The following is a 23,889-nucleotide window of genomic DNA, read 5'->3' as shown; positions in this document are numbered from 1 at the left end:
TTGCATATTTTCAATAATTGCATATTTTCATTGCAGACATATTTTAGATACAATATGAACCAAATTGTCTCTTGTAATGCTGACTGTAACACATTATTCTATAGAAAACCATTGTTTCTATAGAATAATGTGTATTTTGTACCAAATGACTAAATGCAAATGTTTTGGGGTGTGGGGAATACACAACATTTTTAGAGTAGGATCAGCTTATAATGAGGTTTATTACAATGACAAAATTAGGTAAATTACAAATGGCTTTACTATAAAAGGAAATGGAAGGTTTGTGTGAGCGTGTTTTATTAATGCTATCATACCTTTTAGTTTTCTATCACATATAGTAGGACTCCTGCAGTCTTTGCCCATGTTTGCCTTTTTCATATGATGTGGTTAATACCTTGTGATTCTTAAGAACAAAATAACTTTCGATATCAAATTGAACTTGCAGAATTCATCCACTAAAAAGTCACTTTTGTCCCAATTCCTGCCAAAACAAAACAGGTGTCTTTGTGGATGTACCAAATAGAATGTTGCTCTAAGAAACAACATGAATGCACTTGCTTCCTTAGAACCAAGTAATGCTCATGTTCTGAATGAGTTAATGCTACTACTTTCCTGAAGGAGATTCTGTAGGGGTTACAAATTATGTTAAATAAATAAGGTCCTTTGAAGATTTGATATGTGCTCATCGGAAGATTTCTAAAACGGTTATTTGAGGATGATAATGTTGGCAATAAATGCTTTTTCTGAAAGCATTTATTAAGGATCATTTACCTTTTTGTTTGTTTGTTTGTTTGCTTGCTTTCTGCACCAGTAAGGTAAGGATATTGGAAATCAGTGGGCAACAAAGAACTTTAGCCGTGACCAGACAGGTGTGTTTTCTGTTAGGAAATCCCTTGGAACTAAGGTAGGGAAGTGCTAAAAATCATATTTCAGAGAGGGAATAAAGTATTAGAAACGGAAACACAGTTGGAAACTGAAGCAGTTCAACAGCTTTTGTCGCATTGCTCTTAGAATGACTTCTATTTATTTCACTTACATCAAGCATTTTTATTTGTGATCAAATGTTTCAGAATCATATTAAAGAATGTACAGTTTCCTATTTATGTGACTGCACTTACAATAAATTATTCCTCTAAGGTTTAACATTAGGTTATTTCTTCTACCTTTGCGTTTATAATGTGCCAATGAACTTTTTTGCTTGAATCTTTGTCAGCATTTTAAATTATGACTTTAAGAAGGATTCCTTCAAGGGAAATTAGTAGGCCAAAGGCTGTGAATATTTATGACTCTTGTTACAAATGACTTCCCAGAAAAGTATCAATTTGTGTTCCATCTGGCTCTTGATATCATCCTATTTATTCTCTCCAGGATTCTAAGATTGAGTATTGTTTTAAAAACCAAGTGAACATAACCCCTCCATGTCTTCCCATGAATCTACACCCACAACTTTAAAGGAAATTCAAATTCACAAAGTAGTCACGTTACAGAAGATTAAAAAATAAAAAGTAATAACGTCCTCCTTACCATTTTGAAACTCAGCTCTACTTTCTGAAAGAGCCACCATGATTGGAAAAAAAGAAAATGATTGCCAATTAAAAAATTTAAAGCATAGTCTTGTTGTTTATATAGGAACTACATTGGGAAAGGAGGGAAGAGCTTGCCTGTCAGGGCTTGAGGACCACTATCCCACAGTAACCTAAATTCATCAACATCACAAGCTTTCTTTTGATAGGAGTACAATCTAAAGCCACTTCAAACAATCACCTTGTTTTCTTGCTGACATTGCAGTGGGGAAGATAAAACCCAAGGACATTCAGCCAAGAGGGAAAGGTAGACTTTGGAGTCACGTGTTCACAAACAGGAAAAAGGCTATTTATTTTTTAATTTAATTTAATTTTTTTTAGACAGACTCTTGCTCTGTCACCCAGGCTGGAGTGCAGTGGCATGATCTCTGCTCACTGCAACCTCCGTCTCCTGGGTTCAAGCAATTCTCCTGCCTCAGCCTCCTGAGTGGCTGGGACTACAGGAGCATGTCACTATGCCCAGCTAATCTTTTGTATTTTTAGTAGAGACAGGGTTTCCCCATGTTGGCCAGGCCGGTCTCCAACTCCTGACCTTAGTTGATTTACCTGCCTCAACTTCCCAATGTGCTGGGATTATAGGCATGAGCCATCATGCCTAGCAGAAAAAGGCTATTTAAATATAGTGATAACATGTATTTGAAAAAGGTTATAGTATCTATCCAGTAAAACATCAGATATATAAAAGGGTTACCAAATTTAAACACTAACATTAGTGTTTAAAAAGGAGTTACTGTGTTTGTCCAGGTCAGTGAGACATTAAAGATCACTTTGTTAGTTGAGATCTTAACTCTTAAAATGTAGGACATAGTTTATAGCTATTCATTATGGAGACTGCTTTCCTTTCCTTCTTTTCTCTCACTTCCCTTTCTCGAGTTTATAATTTCTCAATGAGAGTAAGGTGCAGGTATTGTTATTTGTTATCCTTAAATCTTTCATTATATTAATAATATGGTTTGGCTCTGTGTCCCCACCCAAGTCTCATCTTTTTTTTTTTTTTTTTTTTTTGACGGAGTCTTACCCTGTCGCCAGGCTGGAGTTCAGTGGTGCAACCTTGGCTCACCGCAACCTCTGCCTCCTGGGTTCAAGCGATTCTCCTGACTCAGCCTCCTGAGCAGCTAGGATTACAGGCATGCACTACCACACTCAGCTAATTCTGTGTTTTTAATAGAGACAGGGTTTTTCCATTTTGATCAAGCTGTTTCCAAACTCCCAACCTCAGGTGATCCAACTGCCTTGGCCTCCCAAAGTGCTAGGATTACAGGTGTGAGCCACAGCGCCCAGCCCAAATCTCATTTTTTAGCTCACATAATTTCCTCATGTTGTGGGAGCAACCAGGTAAAAGATGATTGAATCATGGGGCAGGTCTTTCCCGTGCTGTTCTCATGACAGTGAATGAGTCTCATGATTTTAAAAACGGGAGTCTCCCTGCACAAACTCTTCTCTTGTCTGCTGCCATGTGAGACATGCATTTCACCTTCCACCATGATTGTGAGGGCTTCCCAGCCATGTGAAACTGTGAGTACAGTAAACCTTTCTTTTATAAATTGTCCAGTCTTGGGTATGCCTTTATCATCAGCGTGAAAATGGACTAATAACAGTAAATTGGTAACAGTAGAGTGGGGCGCTGCTGAAAAGATATCCAAAAACGTGGAAGCAACTTTGGACTTTGGAACTGGGTAACAGGCAGAGGTTGGAGCAGTTTGGAGGGCCCAGAAGAAGACAGGAAAATGTGGGAAAGTTTGGAACTCCCTAGACACTTGTTGAATGGCTTTGACTGAAATGCTGATAATGATATGGACAGTGTAATCCAGCCTGAGGTGGTGTCAGATGGAGATGAGGAACTTTTTGGGAACTGGAGCAAAGGTGACTCTTGCTATGTTTTAGCAAAGAAATTGGAAGCATTTTGCCCCTGCCCTACAGATTTGTGGAACTTTGAACTTGAGAGAGATGATTTAGGGTGTCTAGTGGGAGAAATGTCTAAGCAGCAAAGCCTTCAAGAGGTGACTTGGGTGCCGTTAAAGGCATTCAGTTTTATAATGGAAGCAGAGCATAAAAGTTTGGAAAATTTGCTGCCTGACAATGCAATAGTAAAGAAAATCCCATTTTCTCAGGAGAAGTTTAAGCCGGCTGCAGAAATTTGTGTAAGTAACAAGGAGCTGAATGTCAATACCCAAGACAATGGAAAAAATATCTCCAGAGCATGTCAGGGATCTTCATGGTGGGCCCTCCCATCACAGGCCCAGATGCCTAGAAGGAAAAAATGGTTTTGTGGGCCCAGCACAGAGTTCTGTGCCACATGTTGTCTAGGGACCTGGTAACCTGTGCCCCAGCTGCTCCAGCCATGACTAAAAGGGTCCAAGTTACAGCTTGGGTCATGGCTTCAGAGGGCACAAGCCCCAAGCCTTGGCAGCTTCCATGTAGTGTTGAACCTGCGAGTGCACAGAAGCAAAGAATTGAGGTTTGGGGACCTCTGCCTAGATTTCAAAAAGATGTATGGAAATGCCTGGATGCCCAGGCAGAAGTTTGCTGCAGGGGTAGTGCCCTCGTGGAAAACCTCTGCTAGGGATGTGTGGAAGGGCAATGTGGGGTTGGAGCCCCCACACAGGGTCCCTACTGGGGTTCTGCCTAGTGGAGCTGTGAGAAGATGGCCACTGTCCTCCAGACCCCAGAATGGTAGATCCACTGACAGCTTAGATTGTGTTTCTGGAAAAGCTGCAGACACTCAACACCAGCCTGTGAAAGCAGCCTGGAGGGAGGCTGTAGCCTGCAAAGCCATAGGGGTGGAGCTGCCTAAGACCATGGGTACCCACCTCTTGCATCAGTATGACCTGGATGTGAGATATGAAGACAAAAGAGATCATTTTGGAGCTTTAAGATTTAACCACCCTGCTGGATTTTGGATTTGCATGAGCACTTTAGCTCCTTTGTTTTGGCCAATTTCTCCCATTTGGAACAGCTGTATTTACCCAATGCTTGTACCCACATTGTACCTAGGAAGTAACTAACATGCCTTTGATTGTACAGGCTCATAGGTGAAGGGACTTGCCTTGTCTCAGATAAGACTTTGGACTGTGGACATTTTAGTTAATACTGAAATGAGCTGAGATTTAGGGGAACTGTTGAGAAGGCATGATTGGTTTTGAAATGTGAAGATATGAGATTTGGGAGGAGCCACAGTGGAATGATATGATTTCACTCTGTGCCCCCACCCAAATCTTACCTTGCAGCTCCTATAATTCCCATGTGTTGTCGGGGGGACCTGGTGGGAGATAACTGAATCATGGAGCTGGGTCTTTCTTGTGCTGTTCTCATGATAGTGAATGAGTCTCATGAGATCTGATGGTTTTAAAAATGGGCATCTCCCTGCACAAACTCCCTCTTTGCCTACTGCCATCCATATAACATGTGACTTGCTCCTCCTTGCTTTCCACCACGATTATGAGGCCTCCCCAGCCATGTGAAACTGTAAGCCCAATAAACCTCTTTCTTTCATAAATTGCACACTCTTGGGTATGTCTTTATCAGCAGTGTGAAATGGATGAATGCAACTAAGAGCAAGGAGCGTCTTCTATATAACTATAATACAATTATCACACTTGACAACTTATGTAATAAACATTATCCAATACACATCCATATTTAAATTCCTCCAAATGTACTTCAAATATCCCTACAGATGTCTGTTTAGCTTGGATTCCATCCAGGATTCAGTCCAAGTTAAAAACTGAATTTGCTTGCCATTGCATAATTTAAAAAAAAAATTATACTTTTAATTTTGAGATAATTGTAAATTCACATGCAATTGTAAGATATAAGAGAGATTCCATTTTCCCTTTACTCAGTTTCTACCAATGGTAACATCCTGCAAAACTGTAGGCTAATATGACAATATCTTGACATTTGTATAGTCAAGATATAGGATATTTACACTATCACCAGGATCCACCATCATGTTGCCCTTTTATACCACACCCATTCTCGCCTCTTCTACCCACCTTTAAATCCCCCAAATATCTGTTCTCTATTTCTGTATATTTTTAATTTCAAGAATTTTATGTGAATGGAATCATATAACAGTATGTAGATTTTTGGACTGGGGTTGGCAAAGAAAATTCCTGTGACAGGTTTTTGTGTGAACATAAATTTTCATTTTTCTGGGTTAAATCCAGGAGTGTAATTACTGAGTCATGGTAATTGCCTTTTAGCTTTTAAGAAATGGCAAAATAGTTACTCAGAATGTCTCTACTGTGGTACATTCCCACCAGCAATGTATGAGTGATTCAGCTTAATTTTAGACATCTTGACAAGTGTAGTTATATCTCAATGTAGTAGTTTTTTTGTTGTTGTTGTTGTTGTTTTTTGTTTTTTGTTTTTTTTTTTTTTGGACAAGGTATCACTCTCTTGCCCAGGCTGGAATGCAATGGTGCAATCACTGAATTACTGCTCACTGCAGCCTCCACCTTCCTTGGCTCAGGTGAGCCTCCCACCTTAGCCTCCCAAGTAGCTGGGAATACAGGCACACACCACCACACCTAGCTATGTTTTTGTAATTTTTGTAGAGATGGGGGTCTTGCTATGTTGCCAGAGTTGGCCTCAGACTCCTGGGCTCAAGTGATTCACCATCTCAGCCTTCTAAAGTGTTGGGAATTACAGGCGTGACCCACCACACCTGGCCCCAATGTAGTTTTAATTTGCATTTTCCTAATGGCTAAAAATGTGTAACATCTCTTAATGTACTTATTTGCCATCTGTATATTCTCTTTGGCAAAAATGTCTTTTCATATCATTTGCCCATTTTCTAATTGGATTGTTAGTCTTTTTTACTGTGATTCATTTTGAGGTTTTGTATACAAGAGGTGAAACTTTGGTCAAGTCTTTTTCTTCCTTCCTTATTTCTTTCTTTTCTTCCTTCCTTCTCTCTTTCCTTCCTTGTTCTTTTCTTCCTTTTTTTCCTTTCTCCTTCCTTCTCTTCCCTTCGTTTCCTTTTCCTGTCTTGTCTTTGTCTATGATGTCTAGTTGCTCTAGTACCCTTTTTTTAAAAGGCTATTTTTTCTCCATTGAATTGTTTTTGCACCTTTGTCAAAAAACAATTGGGTGTACTTTTGTGGGTCTATTTCTGGTTCCTCTATTCATTTTCATTGATTTATATGTCTACCTCTCCACCAATGCCAAAAAGTCATGATTACTGTAGCTATATAATAAGTCTTGAAGTCAAGTAGATAAATTCTTCCTACTTTAGATTTTGTAAATTTCCTAAGCTCCTTCAGTTCATTTGCATTTCCACATAAATTTTATTTGTCAATCTATAAAAATTCTCGCTGGTATTTTCATAAGTATTGTGTTAGACCTGTGTATTAATTTGGGGGAGAATTGATACTTTTACTATATTGAGTATTTCAGTCAATAAACATGGTATGTCTCAATTTATTTAGATCTTCTATGACTTCTTTCCTCATAATTTTATAGTTTTCAGAGTGCAAGTCCTTTACAAGTTTTGTACATGTTTTGTCAGATTTATATCTAAGCCTTTTTGAGCAATTTAAATATTACAAAAATAAATAAATCATTTTCCATTGTGCACATTTTTATTGATAATATGTTGAAATACAATTGATATTTTTACTGGTTATCTTATGTTGCTTTGCTGAACTCACTTTTTTAATTCTAGGAGGGATTTTTTTTGATGGATTCTATGAGATGGTCTACATAGACAATCATGTCATCTGGAAATAGGGATGGTTTCATTTCTTTGTGTTTTGTATGCTTATTTCCTTTTCTTACCTATTGCACTGGCTGGAACTATGTTATACAAGAGCACTGTAATTGTGATTTTTCTTGTCAGAGTTGTTATTATTGTGGATTACATTAACTGGGTTTTGAATATTGAACATGTCTTGCATCCTTGAGATAAATGTTGTAAAATTCTTTTCATGTATTGAACTCTATTTGAAAGTATTTTTAAAGATTTTTAAAATCTGTATTCAGGAGGGATATTGATCTAGAATTTTGTTTATGTAATATCTTTATCTCGTTTTGGTATAAGGTTAATGTTGGCTTTATGGAATGAATTGGGAAGACTTCTTTTTTATTTTCTGGAAAAGACTGTGTACAATTGGTGTCAATTCCTCCTTATTAACTATTTGGTTGAATTCTTCAGTGAAACCATCAGTACTGGAGATTATCTTTCTTAAAGTTTTTTAAAACTACAAATTCAATTTCCTTAATAGCTATACAACTACTTAAATTATTTACTTCATTTTTGGTTAACTGTTTATGTTTTTTGAGGAATTAGTCCATTTCATCTTAATTGTTAAATTTATGTGTAGAATTGTTTGTTGTTATTCCCTTATTTTGCTTTTTAAATCTGCAGTGTCTGTACTGATATCCCTGTTTCATTCCTGATGTTGGTAACTTCTAGCTTCTGTTTTTCCTTTGTTCATCTGGCAAGATGTGTTGCAAATTGTGTCAATTTTATTGATATTTTCAAATAACGAGTCTTTGTTTTATTGATTTTCTATACTGGTATGCCTTTTCAATTTCATTGATTTCTGCTCCTCTTTTTATTACTTCTCTCCTTCTGCTTGCTTTGAGTTTATTTTTCTCTTCTTGCTGTCGGTTTTCGAAGTAAGAGCTTAAATTTTTATTTGAGGCTTTTTCTCTCTTCTAATATATGCATTTAGAGCTACAGATTTCCCTCTTATCACTGCTTTAGCTGTGTCCTACAAATTATAAGTTGTATTCTCATTTTCATTCAGTCAAGTGTATTTTTAAAATTTCTTTGAGGTTTCCTCTTTGACCCACTGGTTATTTAGGAGTATGTTGTTTACTTTTTAAGTGTTTGGAGATTTTTTCTAACTTTTTATTGATTTTTAGTTTAACTTCATTTTGGTCATAGAACACAACTGATAGGCTTTGATTCTTTGAAATTGGTTGAGTTTCTTTATGGTGTATCTTGATACATTTTCCTTAGGCCCTTCAAAAGAACGTATATTCTGGTGTTGTTGGATAGAGTGAGTGCTCTATAAATGTTGAGTAATTCCTACTCGTTGATGGTGTTGTTGAGTGCTTCTTATATCCTTGCCAATTTTCTGTCTAGGTGTTATATCAACTGCTCAGTGAAGGGTGTTAAAGTCTCCAACCACAGCTGTGAATTTGTCTATTTCTTCTTTCAGTTTTTGTTTCACATATTTTGCAACACATTTGTTTGGTGCATACATATTTAGAATTGTTACATTCTCTTGATAAAGTTTTTTTTTTTTTTTAAATAAGATCCCTCTTTTCATTTGGTAATTTTCTTTACTTTGCATCTATTTTATCTGCTATTAATGTAGCTACCTACTCTAGCTTTCTTTTGGTTAATGTTTACATGAAAAATTTCCCATTATTTTACTTTCAATCGGTCCTTATTGTTATATTTGAAATGGGTTTCATATGGACAACATGTAGTTGAATGTTTTTTAATCCACTCTGTCAGTCTCTCTCTTGTAATTGATATATTAAGACCATTTGCTTAATGTAATTTTTGGTATGTTATAGCTTAAGTCTGCAATTTTATTGCTTGTTTTATTTCTGTTTTTTATTTCTTTGTTTTCTTTTTTGTGTTAATTGCTTAAACATTCTTTAGAATTCCATTTGACTTTTTATTAGTGTTTTTTTAAAATAGATTTTTAACATTTCTGCTCTAGGCATTACATTATATATATGTATATACATGATTTATATAAACAGTCTATATAGTCTACTGATATCATTTTACTAATTTGAGTGTAATGTAGAAAATATACTTCCTTTACATTTCAACATCAAACATAATTTTGGTGATGCTTTCACCATGAAACAAAATTTTGAAAATTCAAGAGGAGACGGGAAGTCTATTGTATTTACTTTTAGTTACTATGTTTTCTTTCTTCTGATGGTCCAAGTTACTTTGTCATTTTTTTATATTTAAAGAATTTCCTATAGCCATTCTATAATGTTTTCTTTTATCAAATGACATGAACTACAACCTTTCAATATATCATACACTTTATAGCAATGTTCATGGAAGCTTGCTTTTTCTTTCTGACTTTAATGGAATGCTTGTAATTTTTTTTCCATTTAGCACAATGTTGAGTTTTAGATTGTTGCAGGCTTATGTATTTTTATCCACAAAATAATTTTTTCATTTTCTTAATTGTCCATTTATCTCTCAGGAAAGTAATGTGATTTCTAGGGCAGTTATATATATCTCTTTTTAAGATTAGTTCTAGATATTTCCTGTTTTTATTGCATTTATTAATGAGCTATATTCCCCAAATATATTTCTTTTTGAATTTTCTTTAAATATATTATTTTGAATAAAAAAGCACTAGAAATACTGGAAAAAATCTGAAAGATACAGAGAAAAAACCTGAAAGTTATTTTTAATATTCTGAACTAAAGATACTATATGTTAACATTTTATGTCTGTCATTCGAGTCTGTCTGGACTCTTTTTATGTGATTTGTATGAAGTATTACATGTGCTAATTTTATGTTTGTCATTTTTTAATATCCATATTTATATTTTGCAAAAATGGTGGCTTAATACTATATGATATACTCTTTTCTTCTAGCAATATATCATAAACACTTTTTTGTTACATTGAATAGCATAATTTTAATACTTCATCTATGACAAATGCTTTCCAGAAATTTGTCTCTAGTACAGTAATCCATCTTATCTGTGGTTTTGCTTTCTGTGGTTATCCATGGTTAACCATGGTCCAAAAATATTAAATAGAAACCTCCAGAAATAAACGGTTTATAAATTTTAAATTGCACACTATTCTAAGAAGTGTGATGAAATCTCACCTGATCCCTTTGCCCAGCTTATTTGCTGCTGTATTTGCTACCTGCCTTTTAGTCACTTAGCCAGCCATCTGTGTTATGAGCTTAAAAGATCTCAAGAAGAAGTAAGGTAGGTACAGCACAATAAGATATTTTGAGAAAGAGAGAGAGAGAGACACGCACAGAGACCACATTTACATAATTTTTATTATAGTACATTGTTATAGTTCTATTTTTAGTTCATTGTCAATCTTTTACTATTCCTAATTTATAAATTAAGCTTTACCATAGATATAAATGTATAGGGGAAAACAATATATAAAGGGTTCAGTTTTTTGAGAATTTAAGAAAAAAATTCATAAGTGTTAGAAATAATAGTTTCTTTAAACACTTTCTTCAAGAGCCTTCTTGCCTTTTTGCTAGAAGCCCTATACTATGTAGCTGTTAGACATGCTTATAGGCACATAGTACATTCTATCCTTGTACCTTAACCAAGATATCTCTGCTGAGTATGCTCCTAGGCACATCCCAGCTTGCAGCCTATGCCCCTTCCTTATTTGAACTTCCCTTTTTTGCTCTCCATTGCTTTTACCTGTTTAGAAGTTTCAAGTTATTAGCCAATTGGGTTTCAGTTTAGATTGTGAGATCTGGCTCCAGCCAACGGAGATTAGACACAGCAGTAAGGACAACCCCAAATGTATAATAAATAAATATGTCTGCTTTCCTTTGTTCGTTGTACTCTCATGGCAAGATTGATAGTGGGATTACCCTTTCTGCAGGAAATAAAAAGAATTGCTTTGCTGAGAGATCCTTTGTCCCAGTACTAATTTTTCTTTGTGGCACCAAAAGAACAATTTTATACATAACAAGTGCATTGTTATAGTTCTATTTTATTATTAGTTCATTGTTAATCTCTTATTATGCCTAATTTATAAGTTAAACTTTACCATAGGTATAAATACAAAGGGGAAAACATAGTTTATGTAGAGTTCAGTAGTATCCAATGTTTCAGGCATCTACTGGGGATCTTAGGACACATGTCCCTTGGATAAAAGAGAAACTACTGTATATATTTTGTTGTATATGCAAGAAAGCTATTATAATTGCAGGACAGTTTTCTGGGAGGTTGGACCAGCTCAATTCTTCCCTCTTTTTCACTTGTAGTTCTAAAGAATAACTGCAGAATGTGCTAGGAATGTAACATCCTGAGATAAGAGAAAACTGGACAGAACAACCGTGGTTCTGTTCTGGCTCCCCATAGAAACAGGGTGTCTTTCAACACTTAGGCCCAACATGTGATGTGACTCCAGGATATAAAGCCCAAGGAGGGGGCTCTACTTTCTGGGGTCCCTCAGCTGCTGTGCTAGTTGACTATTTGTAGATAAGATTCCATCTACCTTAGGCAACTTTTCTGAGCCGTGCGAGATCAGCTTACAATGAATCCTCAGCTTATGCTGTCCCTTACTGCCCATCTGTAAGTAACAAACCCAATTCACATAACTGGTATGTGCATATGTTCTGTTGAATTGGACTGATGCAAATTAGTAAGCAGTGCACAGTGCATCTACTTAACATTCAGGGGCATTAATTTTATATGCACTTTACTAAACTTTTTTGAATTCAAAGAATGCAGTTTATTCATAAAATATCTAGATAGGAAACCATGTGGAAGAAGAATGATGATAATTTTGTCTCTTCATGGATTATTTTTCAGTTCTGTTTCATGTCATCATCTCAGCTAAAATGTTTAGATAATGTTGAATAATGGTGAAAGTGTTTTGTTTCTCTCACCTCTCTCTGTTTTCTAAGTGGGAATGCCTCTATTCTTTCATTGTTAAGTAGTATTCTGGCTGATGATTTGATTTGCAATAGTAATCCTTATTATTGATATTGAGATAAGCATCCTTCATTTTTGAGTAAGGTGATCATATGTATGATATTAATTATATTTAATTATTTATTAGTTACTAACAGTTGTCCTAGTATCCAACGAACTATCCAGATAAAATTTCCACTTTTTGGAGTAATATTACTTTTTTCAGGTTTTGGTAAAGGCTTACGCTTGATTCCTGAAGGTATGAAAGCTCTTTAAATAACCTAAATCAAATGAATTTAGCATTATAATTAGCATTTCCTTAGAATTTTGAACAACTCTGGTAAAAAATAAATTATTGATCCCTGAAGAATTTTTGGAGGTAATTTTTAAATATTTATATTTATTTCATATTTATAATTATTTCATAATTGCCCTCTTCAGATAGGCTACTTCTTAAGCAAATTATGTTCCAAATTATAGTCTTAGGAAGTTTTCTACATTAGTAAAATTTTCAAATTCATTATCAAATAATTTTGTATGATACGGCAGGAATAGGCAAGATCAACTATACTCTAGTGGAGAAAGAAAAAAACAACAAGAAACAAAGATGATTTCATATAATAATAAACACTGTTTTGCTCACTAAAGTTTCTAGTTTTCCTTCTGGCCATGGAAGGCTGTACTGTCCTGCCCCTTTGGAGTTAGGTATGGTCACATGACTTGCTTTCCCAGTTAAATGTTCACAGAAGTCACATGTGCCACTTTAAGATGTATAATTTGCCATACTGGATCTTTTCCACTGCCATGGCAATCCTTACTTCTGCCACATTTTATTGACCAAAGCATGTCACAAGGTCAATCTAGAATCAAGGAGTGGGGAAACAGATTCTACTTCTTGTTGAGGGGACTTACAAAGTTACATTGCAAAAGATATAGGGAAGGGTGAAGAATTGTGACTGCTTTGCAATTAATCTGTCTATCACAATTATTTTCTCTTTTCATTTTTCTTTCCTTTTTAAAATTTATTTAATTTTTAAGCCTTTAAAAATTTTCAGTTGTGTGCCTATTTCATTTATATTTTAAAAACTTATACATTTAGGTCTATCAATTTACATTTTAGTAAGGCTTTTGGTGTATTCTGGCAGTTCTAACAGTGGTAGTTTCTTTGTTATTGCCCTGTAAATGGACTAAAATTGTAATTTTACTTTTTTCTCCGATCTAATAGACATTTAGGGTTATGTTTTAAAACATTCAAATCATCAGAAGCTTTTCTTTTCCTTTGGCTACATTATATTACATTTTGGCTGAAGGATTGTTTCATATAATTGTGGTGTTTCAGAATTCAGGAAGGTCTATCATGTGGTCAGTTTTTGTAAACATTTCATGGACTCCTCAAAAAAGTTGTTGGCATTTTTAAAAAATAGGATGTAAAGCCTGAGATATATCTATTTCAAATTCAACACATTAATTATAATATATGCATTCTTAAATACATATATAAATATAGGCCAAGCACGGTAATCCCAGCACCTTGGGCGGCTGAGGCAGGCGAATCACCTGAGGTCAGGAGTTCAAGACCAGCCTGGCTAACATGGGGAAACCCTGTCTTTGCTAAAAATACAAAAATTAGTGAGGCATGGCGGTGCTGCCTGTAATCCCAGCTACTTGGGAGGCTGAAGCAGGAGGATCACTTTAACCTGGGAGGTGGAGGTTGCAATTAACTAAGATAGTGCCACTGCACTCCAGCCTGGGTGACAGAGATAGACTCCATCTCAAATAAATAAATAAATAGCATCTCAAATAAAGAAAGAAATAGCAACGAAATCTACTGCAATAGACCTATATGCAACAAATGGGCTGAATCTTAAACATCATGTTGAATGAAAGAAGTCAGAAAAGGCCGGGCGCGGTGGCTCACGCCTGTAATCCCAGCACTGTGGGAGGCCGAGGCAGGTGGATCACGAGGTTAAGAGATCGAGACCATCCTGGTCAACATGGTGAAACCCCGTCTCTACTAAAAATACAAAAAATTAGCGAGGCATGGCGGTGCTGCCTGTAATCCCAGCTACTCAGGAGGCTGAGGCAGGAGAATTGCCTGAACCCAGGAGTCAGAGGTTGCGGTGAGCCGAGATCGTGCCATTGCACTCCAGCCTGGGTAACATGAGTGAAACTCCGTCTCAAAAAAAAAAAAAAAAAAAAAAGAAGTCAGAAAAAAATATTTATTGCTCTTTTATTTACACAAACTTCAAAAATCTTGCTCTTAGGGAGGTATTTCTAGATAGTATAAGTCTAAAATAAAATCAAGAAGCATTTACTTTAAGATGTGAGTAAAAAGGAGCATCTAAGGTGCTGGCAAAATACTATTTCTTGGTTTGTGTGGTAGTTCTATGGGTATTTGCTTTGTAAACATTCATTATACTGTGCATAAAAATATTTTGTATGTCTAATATATTTCAAAGTTTTTTTAAAAAAACAAATAAAGAAAAAATAGCATAGGTAGGTGAAAGGATGAGGATATATTAAGTAAACAAAATATTTATATTTTTACAAAATAAAAATATTTATATTTATGCTACACATATAAAGTAAATGTATTTATTTTAAATACAAAACAAACAACAACAACATGATTCAGAGGCAGAAATCGTTTTCCTAAGTTTAGAAGAAATAAAAAATCTTCATACCTATTGAGCCTCTGTTACGTAGGATGAATAAGATCTAGGGATCTGCTTTACAACCTAGTATCTATAGTTAACAATGTGATATTGTGCACTTTAAAATATGTTTAAACAAATATGTTTAGGCCTCGTGTTAAGTGTTCTTAACACAAAACAAAACAAAACAAAATGTAAAAGAACATAAGAAAATTTTTGGAAGTGATAAATATATTTAGGTCTTGATTGTGGCGATGGTATCGTGGGTGTATATACATGTCAAAACTCATCAAATATATACATTTTTGTGTATCAATTTGTATATCAATTTATATATTTTTGTCTATCAATTATACCTTAGTAAAGCTTAAACAGAAGAAATCAAAGAAAATATCAAATAGCATAGTAAAAGTCATTTTATATTATCATACGTCCTTATTTTTGTGCTTCAAAGGTAAATATTTTTCTTTGAAAAAGATATTTTCAACATCCTTTGTTGTTCTTTAAATTTTACAATTTTAATAACTTACGGCTTCAAGAGATCTTGGTTCACTATCTTTATGAGAGTATGATGATAAGCCCTAAAAAGCTAAAGCTTTGTTTTAGCTCTGGAAAACTGACTTTAATTATATCTTGAATAATTACTGCATTCATTTGATTTGATTCAGTTATCTTTGGGGGAACACCCGCCATTTCTTGGATTACTTTTCACTATTTCACTTATCCTTTAGTATCTATCTTTCATCTCTTCATTCATTTCTTATGTGATCCTAGATTATTTCTCCAGGTTGTCTTCTGCGTGACCGAGCTGTAAAATTGTCTTTTAAAGCATAAATTTACCCCTTCTCCTTGGGTGTTAGTTTCATTGTACTGTCTTTTTGCTGATCTTACCAAGGCCCTTACTTGTTCAATTGAAGTAAGTCCTTATAGGAACAAAAGTAAGTATGTTGCAGTTTTTCTTCTGTTTTTAGAAAAAGCCTTTTCTACTAAATTATTTGGTCATTAAAAATGTTTTGTCTTGTGCTGTAGAATTTCTTCATAGATACGACATTGATTTTGTTCTATTATTGATCTTTGAAAGAGGAGAATTCTATGTAGAGCTAGTAGTGTTAAAGAACAGTTATGGTGCCTGTTTCTCCCATCACCATCCAGGGTGCCTTCCAGGGGCCAGTGGCAGTCCCAAATGCTTAGCTGCAGCTACTGGTTGGGTGTAAAGCTGAATCTACCACATATAGGAAAGGCAATGCTGGCTTTCTTTCCAGAAGCAAACCTTCAATGCAAAGGCAAACAAACTCACATTGAAATTGTTCTTGCTCTATTCAATAGGTTCTTATTTGGAAGACTAAGAGTGAATGGGGTAGGTTCTTGGTTTATTGTATATTTTGCAGGATCCTTTTAGTTTCATGAATTTTCTTTTCGATGGTAAAACAAATACATGTTCATTGAACTCACCATAAATCTTACATGCTTCTAAAGCTGCAGTTGCAAAAGGGCACAGTGAAGTTTTAGAGCGGCTTTTAGAGGGGGTCTTTAACCTTTTTCCTCCGGCTGATTTCCTGGTTAGTGCAGTGATGCATGCCTGAAATACATTTTTATTCTTGCGTTTGAAGTCTGCTTCTCAAACACTTGTGACAGCTTCTTATGTGAGGCGGATTTTCAATTCAGCTTCATGCTCCAAAGTCTTTTTGCTCTGGGCTGCCCAGTTCATCAGGGTCACTTCCCTTCCCACCCACCTCCAAGTTGGGAGCTATCCTGTGGCTCAGGAAGAGGCCTCAATTCAATCGCTAATGCACTTTCTTTTTTCTGCCTCCTTCCTTCTCATTCTTTTTTTTTTCTGTTTTTCTTCCAAGCAATTTTCTCCACAAAAAAATTGATGAATGGATTGAGACTTTTGTGGATTGAATTGTGTACCCCTCAAATTTATATGTTGAAGCCCAACCTCAATGTGACCGTATTTGGAGATAAGACTTTTAGGAGGTAATTAAGATTAAAGGAGATCCTAAGGGTGATCTTAATCCAATAAGACTGGCATCCTTACAAGGAAAGAGAGACATGGGATGCATGCACAGAGAAAACGCCATGGAAGAATGCAGCAAGAAGGCAGGCATCTGCAACCCAAGGAGAGAAGCCTCAGGAGAAACCAGGCCTGCTGACACTTTGGTCTGTGTCTTCCAGCCTCTGGAAGTGTCAGAAAGGAATGCTTGTTGTTTAAGCTACCCAGTCTGTGGTGTTTTGTTATGGCAGCCCTAGCTGGCTGATATAGACTCGATCTACCCATCATCTGCTAATCTTTAGAGACTTCTTCTGGGGATTTTGCCATATGTCCAGGTTTCTTTCTTTCTTTTTTCTTTTTTTTTTTGAGATGGAGTCTTTTTCTGTCGCCCAGGCTGGAGTACAGTGGTGTAATCTCTGCTCACTGCAATCTCCACTTCCCAGGTTCAAGCGATTTTCTTGCCTCACCCTCCCGAGTAGCTGGGACTATAGGCACCTGCTAGCGCGCTGGGCTAATTTTGGTATTTTTAGTAGAGACAGGGTTTCACCATGTTGGCCAGGCTGGTCTTGAACTCCTAACCTCGGGTGATCTGCCCAACTTGGCATCCCAAAATGTTGGGATTACAGGCATAAGCCACAGCGCCCGGTCCCAGTTTTTATTACTAATATAAAGTACTCCTCAAATTTTCTCACCTTTTGAATGTAAATCACAGGTATTTTCAAGGGACATTTGAGTAAAAAGGTTCATTTGGTCTTCCATGAATCTCCTCTGAAACTTTACAGTTTTTATAGTTTCTGTCATGTTACTTAGCAGATATGTTCTATTTTGTTCCATCCATTAATAGCAATCGCTTTAATATCATCTGCTCAATTAACTTGTAGCTTGCAAGCAGCAGGTTATTATGTTCTATAATCCCTGTCTAGCACAATGTTTATGCTTAAAAGTGCTGGAGGGCTGATTACGTGAACATTGATCCTACAACTTGAGTCATTCTTGTTATACTTAACTAAAACAGAAACGAGAAGCAAGTACTCAGAACACATAACATTCCTCCAAGAATGTAATTCTCTGCAAACCTGCCTACTGAAATTGCCTGCTGTAATCTTCAACCACTTTTGTCTATTGGTTTCTGAGACAACCTGCTACAACTCTAAGATTAATTTTACTCACCAATGTCACTCACTAATTGAAGCTTGCCAGCCCCTCATAGCCTTACTAGTGCCAGTGAACTTTTTCAAAGAGCAATATTTAATATTTCTTTTCTTTTCTTTTCTTTATTTTTAAAAATAAAACCTCCAACCTTCTCTTTGTTTTTTGGACATACCAAAGACTACCCAGTGTGTATGGTTTGAACTGCAATTCTTTCTTCCCAAATAAAACGTTTCATTTCAGAGATTCATCTCTACATTTTTGTTTTGACTTCAACAGTTCATTGGTTTAAATCCTGAAATTGGACTCAGGGGCACAGTGATCTTGATCCAGTTTCCTGCCTGGGTTTAGATGTGAATTCAGGTTCCACAAGGTATGAGGGAAGAGGGGCTGGGGCCCTCTCCCAACAAACATGAGTATTTAGGAGTCACCAGTTCTGGTTTCCACATGACACGATATGCTGCTCTGTTGTTTTCCTCTGAGACCTAGAGGCAGATGTAGACAAACAGCAGGTGAGGAGGAAGGGTGGCGCTGAGCGGTAAATAACAGCTGCGGGCTGTAAACAATGGAGCTATATTAAGAAAGGCCTTGCATCTGCAGCATTCGGTTCAATCCTGCTGCCCACTGGGCGTACTCCTGAATTGACTTTCCATGGCAGCTGATCAGTGACAGATGTGAAATGACTCGTAACACACACGGGTCGCACTGGGTGGATTTTCAGACATCATATTCTTTGGTGCTTCACAAAGTCTTATTGTGGCACATGAAATGTTTTTAGATGGCGCACAAGGTAATTTTACATGGGCACACATTAATGTTGAACATGCATTAACACTGAATTCCATTTCCAATATTCTTTCCATCGTTTTGGTTTCGGGCTGGAGAAGGTATCTGTTTAGTGCTGGTAGGTCTTTTGACACTTGTTTATATTCACTAAAGGAAATAATGTATACAGTCGTCCATTTCCAAAACAAAGTGCCTTAAATTGGTTTGGGTCAGCAAACTACAGAAGAAGCAGGACATATCAGGCCCCTGATGGGACAGCCTGTTTGTTGGCCTCTCTCTACCCCCCTTGCTCCTCCTCTGAGTTGCCTTCACCCAAACCAAAAATTTAGTCTAATATAAAAGTTTACTAGCCTGCGAAATAGCTTGTTTTGTCTGTTCTTTTCAGCCTGCCCAGCTACTTAGGTCATAAGTCAAATACTGGAACAGCCTCTGAGCAACCTAGGATTGCAACGCATCGTGGGCTGCAACAAAACGCAGCAAGACAACCCTAAAAACAAAAACAAAAATGAAAACCTGTGGCCCCTACCCAACAATCAATAGGCAACGTGTGGGAAGATTGTGACCCCATAGTACTCAGCCTGTGGGAGGGACCTGCCGCACTAGGGGATAAATTGCTTGTTGAAACTGTGCTGGGTGTGCCTGTCTATCAGACACTGATCTTGCAAGATCATCATTGAAAGTCTCACTTTCGCTGTCCTCAAGACCTCTGAGTTCATTGTGTGAGTTTGGATGGGTGAGTTTGTTTCTCACATTCACTATCTTCCCTCTCTAATAAAGAGAGCATTTTCTCTCCTACATTGTTTTTCTGCTATTACCACTTGATATCATATAAAAGTCCTTTATATAAATTAATTTAGCTGAACAAAGTGAGTCTCTGTAAAGACAAGTATTAAACAAAGAATGCTGTGGGTGATATTTAGATAAGGGAATGATTGTGAAGGTGGTACACAGGGTAACATATAGATGCTGGCGTAGTTTATCATCAACCTCTATTCCCTCCCCTTTCCTTTTATACAACACAGCAACTGAGGCCTTTTTTGGGATGTTTTGCTGGGAGATCGAGTTGGGAAAATTGGGATAGACAGTGAGCTAGTGGTGTCTGTTATGACCAAGATAACCAAGAGGAAGGAGAGCCTTCGCCAGAAGTAACCAGAGGTTGGCCTCTCTATGGATCTGGACCATGCCTGCTGCACAGAAAAGGTCATTGGCCAGACACTCTTTTGCTTGTTCCCAGAAGACAAGGAGAAGAACAGTGGGAGGAGAATTGGAAGTGTGGCCTCTGTGGCATTGAATGGTACAGAAAACAGGGGACTTTCAGTCATATGAACTAGCAGCGCCACATGAAGGCAATAAAGCTTGGTGTCAATGGTTGTTGAGCTTGGGGCCATAAATCATGTTTTGAAATTTTTCCTTTTAATCAATCACATAATTATTGCTCTATGTTTTATTTACATCCAGGGTAGAAAAATAGAAAAAAAAACCTCATATATAAATGGACAGCATTTACAGATCTCAGTTGTGCAATTAGGTGCATTTCTTTATTTTCCTAAGCCAGCTGAATGTCCATTAGGAATCCCCGTCAACTCAAAGGCAGGAAAAATTAATCTAATCAATGCCTAACTTTCTCTGTCACTTCAGATTGAACTATTCCTTACTGGATCTTTCTTCTTCCCCCATCTCCTTCTTCCTTGGTGACTCCTACATTTCTGACATTATGGCTCAGGGATGGCAGATAGGGGAACTGGCTGACATCCTCTCAGGGTCTCAGACCCTGGCTGACCCTCTCAGGGTCTTAGTATAGTCTTGATTAGATCCCAGTCTCTGTGGACATCACCCTGATCATCTGACTGTGCCTCTGCCTCCACCTCCTCCTCCTTGGAAGTGTGAGGTCATCTCTCAATTACTTCTGTGTCCTTTTCACCAGTCAAGCATCAGAGAACCCACGGAATGCTTGTCTCATCCCTCTGATGCCCTGTACCCCACATAGCTTTACTGCCTCTGCTGCTGCCAGGCCACGTGCTGTCATGCTATAATGGAACTGTGGGATTCGCTCACTTTTCCAGGCTCTACCCAAGAGTCAGACCCTCCCTGCCCTCAGATCCCAAAACTTATTGGGAGGTGGTTCTACTGTGGCACTTACCCTGCTCTTGACTGAGAAGTGCAGCTTGGATACAGGGGCCCTTCTTGGAGGCTCTCACCAACCTCTCTCTTGCTTGGCCTCTCCCTTCCATTTCTACTTCTAACCTCCTTCTCCAGCCCAACGAATATTGATCACTATTTTGGAAATACAATGACTTACCTCTTGGCCCAAATTTATTATTTATGGAACACACTAAATTCAGAAAGCCCATGTTAAGGCAAATCAACATATTTTTTTGGGGAACTTCTTCTTTTCTGGGTAATGAGTTTCGACAGACTAATTGGAAGCTGCTATAAAGATTTGTGGAGAAGTTTTTACATGGACATAGCTTGCATTTCCCGCACAATTCCTTTGGTTCTATTGTAGTTGCAAGTTTGGTGTTTTCTAATTTAATAGACATTAAAAAGAGTTTCAAATGTACAGACAGATTGAGAAGATAGTACAGAGAATTCTCATATATGCTCTACCTGGTTTCCTTTATTAACATCTTATATTCATATGGAACATTTTCCACAATTGATGAACCAGTAAAATTCCTTCAGCCATTTTCTCAGGGTAGGCTGACTAATGGCCCTCAGAGATATCAGGGCCTAATTCCTGGGACCTATAAGTGTGGCAGAGGCTGCAGATGTGATTAAGTTAAAGATTTTAAGTTAAGGAGGTTGTCCTGGATCATCCAGATGGACCCCAAATGCAATCATAGTGTTCTTATCAGACAGGAAGGGGAATTATTAACATAGAAGGGTAGACAATGGAGATTGGAGTGACATGGCCACTCTGACAGAACACAAAGAAAGCATCTCTGGGGGCTGAAAGAGTTAAGGAACTAATTCCACCCTAGAACCTTTCAAAATTGAAATGGTACCAGAGGAATCTAAGAATTTCTCTCTAGTCTAGTTCCCCTTTCTGAAGACAGCCAGTGTGAACAGGTCCTTGTGTGTCTTTCCAGAGATGTCTGATGCATATATAAGCAAAATAAATGTTTGTATATTTTCTCTCTCTTTTAAACCAAATGATGTCACATATATTGTTCTGTACCCTGCTTTTTCCCACTAACAGTAACTCTTGAAAACCATTCCATTTAGTTTTCTGTTTTTTTGTTTGTTTTTGTACTGTTTTTTGAGACAGAGTCTTGCTCTGTTGCCAGGCTGGGGTGCAATGGCGCAATCTCAGCTCACTTCAACCTCCGCCTTCCGGGTTCAAGCGATCCTCCTGCCTCAGCTTCTTGAGTAGCTGGGACCACAGGCACATCACCATGCTCAGCTAATTTTTGTGTTTTTAGTAGAGACAGGGTTTCACCATGTTGACCAGGATGGTCTCAATCTGCAGTGCTGGGATTACAGGTATAAGCCCCTTGCCCAGCCTCTTTTTCTTTTTAATGGTTGATATGGTCTGACTCTGCGTCCTCACTCAAATGTTGTCTAGAATTGTAATCCCCATGTGTCAAGGGAGGGACCTTGTGGGAGGTGACTGGGTCATGGGGGTGGATCCTCCATGCTGTTCTCATGATCATAAATGAGTTCTCATAAGATCTGATGGTTTAAAAGTGTGTGGCAGTTCCTCTCTCTCTCACTCCTGCCACCATGCTTCTCCTTTGCTTTCCACCATAATTGTAAGTTTCCTGAGGCCTCTTCAGCCGTATGGAGCTGTGAGTCAACTAAACCTCTTCTCTTTATAAATTACCCAGTATCAGATAGTTCTTTATAGCAATATGAGAATGGACTAATACAATGGTTGCATAACATTCCACTGAAAAGATAGATTACAATTTATTTATCCAGTGACAATTTTAGCTGTTCTCAATATTTTATTATTACAAACAGAATTTCAGTGAATAATTTTTTACACATTTCATTGTTTTTGTATTAAAGTATATCTGAATATTCTTGGGATAAATTAAATAGATGTGGAATTTCTAGATCAAACAGTGAGTGCATGGGCTGAATTGTGTCCTCACAAAATTCACATGTTAAAGCTCCAGCTTCCAGTGTGTCTGTATTTGGAGATAGAATCTCTACAGAGGGCATTAAAATTAAAGGAGGTCATAAGGGTGGGCTTGAATTCAACGTGACTGGTGTCCTTGTAAGAAGAAAAGAGACACCAAGAAGGTGAGTCATAGAGAAAAGACTATGAGGGTGCAGCAAGATGGCCATCAGCAAGCCACGGAGAAAGGTCACACCAGAAATCAATTCTCCTGATACCTTGACTCCCAGAACTGTGAGAAAATAAATTTCTGTTATTTAAACCACCCAGATTGTGATATTTTTGTCACGGAAGCCCTAGAAGACAAACATAGTGCCTATGTAATTTTGACAATTATTGCCAAATTGCTGTCCATACAAGTTGGATCACTTTGTACTTTTTCTAGCTTCTGTTCTCCTGTTGGCAGTCATTTAGGCTATTTTCAACAGATAATAACAAACCATGCTGCAATTAACATTACAAACTTTTAAAAAGTAAGGTTTTGGTTTTCCAATTAAGAGTTGTTTACCAGATCAAAAATGGTCAGATAGTTGCTTTAATCAGGAACCCAAATTTGACCTACCCTAAGAAAAAAAGGGTCTCATTTAGAACATCAATGGGGCTCTAAAATACCATGATTTGAACTGAACTTTTCCTTATGAGGTGACCCCAAATTTTTTAGAAAGGCATAGCTTCTAAGGATGATTCACAATGGCAGAAGAAAAGATCTTCACATATGTTAGTTAGGACTTATGGTTTTGAGGGTTAGATGACCCAAATTCAACCTAGTTTAAACAGGAAATGGAATTGCTTGGCTTTTATTACCAAGAAGCCTGTGAAGTTGGAGTTTATTTGAAAAATAGCCGAGTCAAGAGTTTAAATGATGTCATCAGTCTTTTCTCACAGCCATTTCCCTTCTCTTGCCTAGTTGGCCTTTATTTTCATGTAGGTTTTTCTCATAAGATAGCATGATGGACTTTGGCAGCTCCAGGCTCCTTT

The sequence above is a fragment of the Cebus imitator genome, unplaced genomic scaffold (assembly GCF_001604975.1).
Source record: "Cebus imitator isolate Cc_AM_T3 unplaced genomic scaffold, Cebus_imitator-1.0 Scaffold66, whole genome shotgun sequence".
NCBI lineage: Eukaryota > Metazoa > Chordata > Mammalia > Primates > Cebidae > Cebus > Cebus imitator.
Note: the sequence above shows the minus strand (reverse complement) of the source record.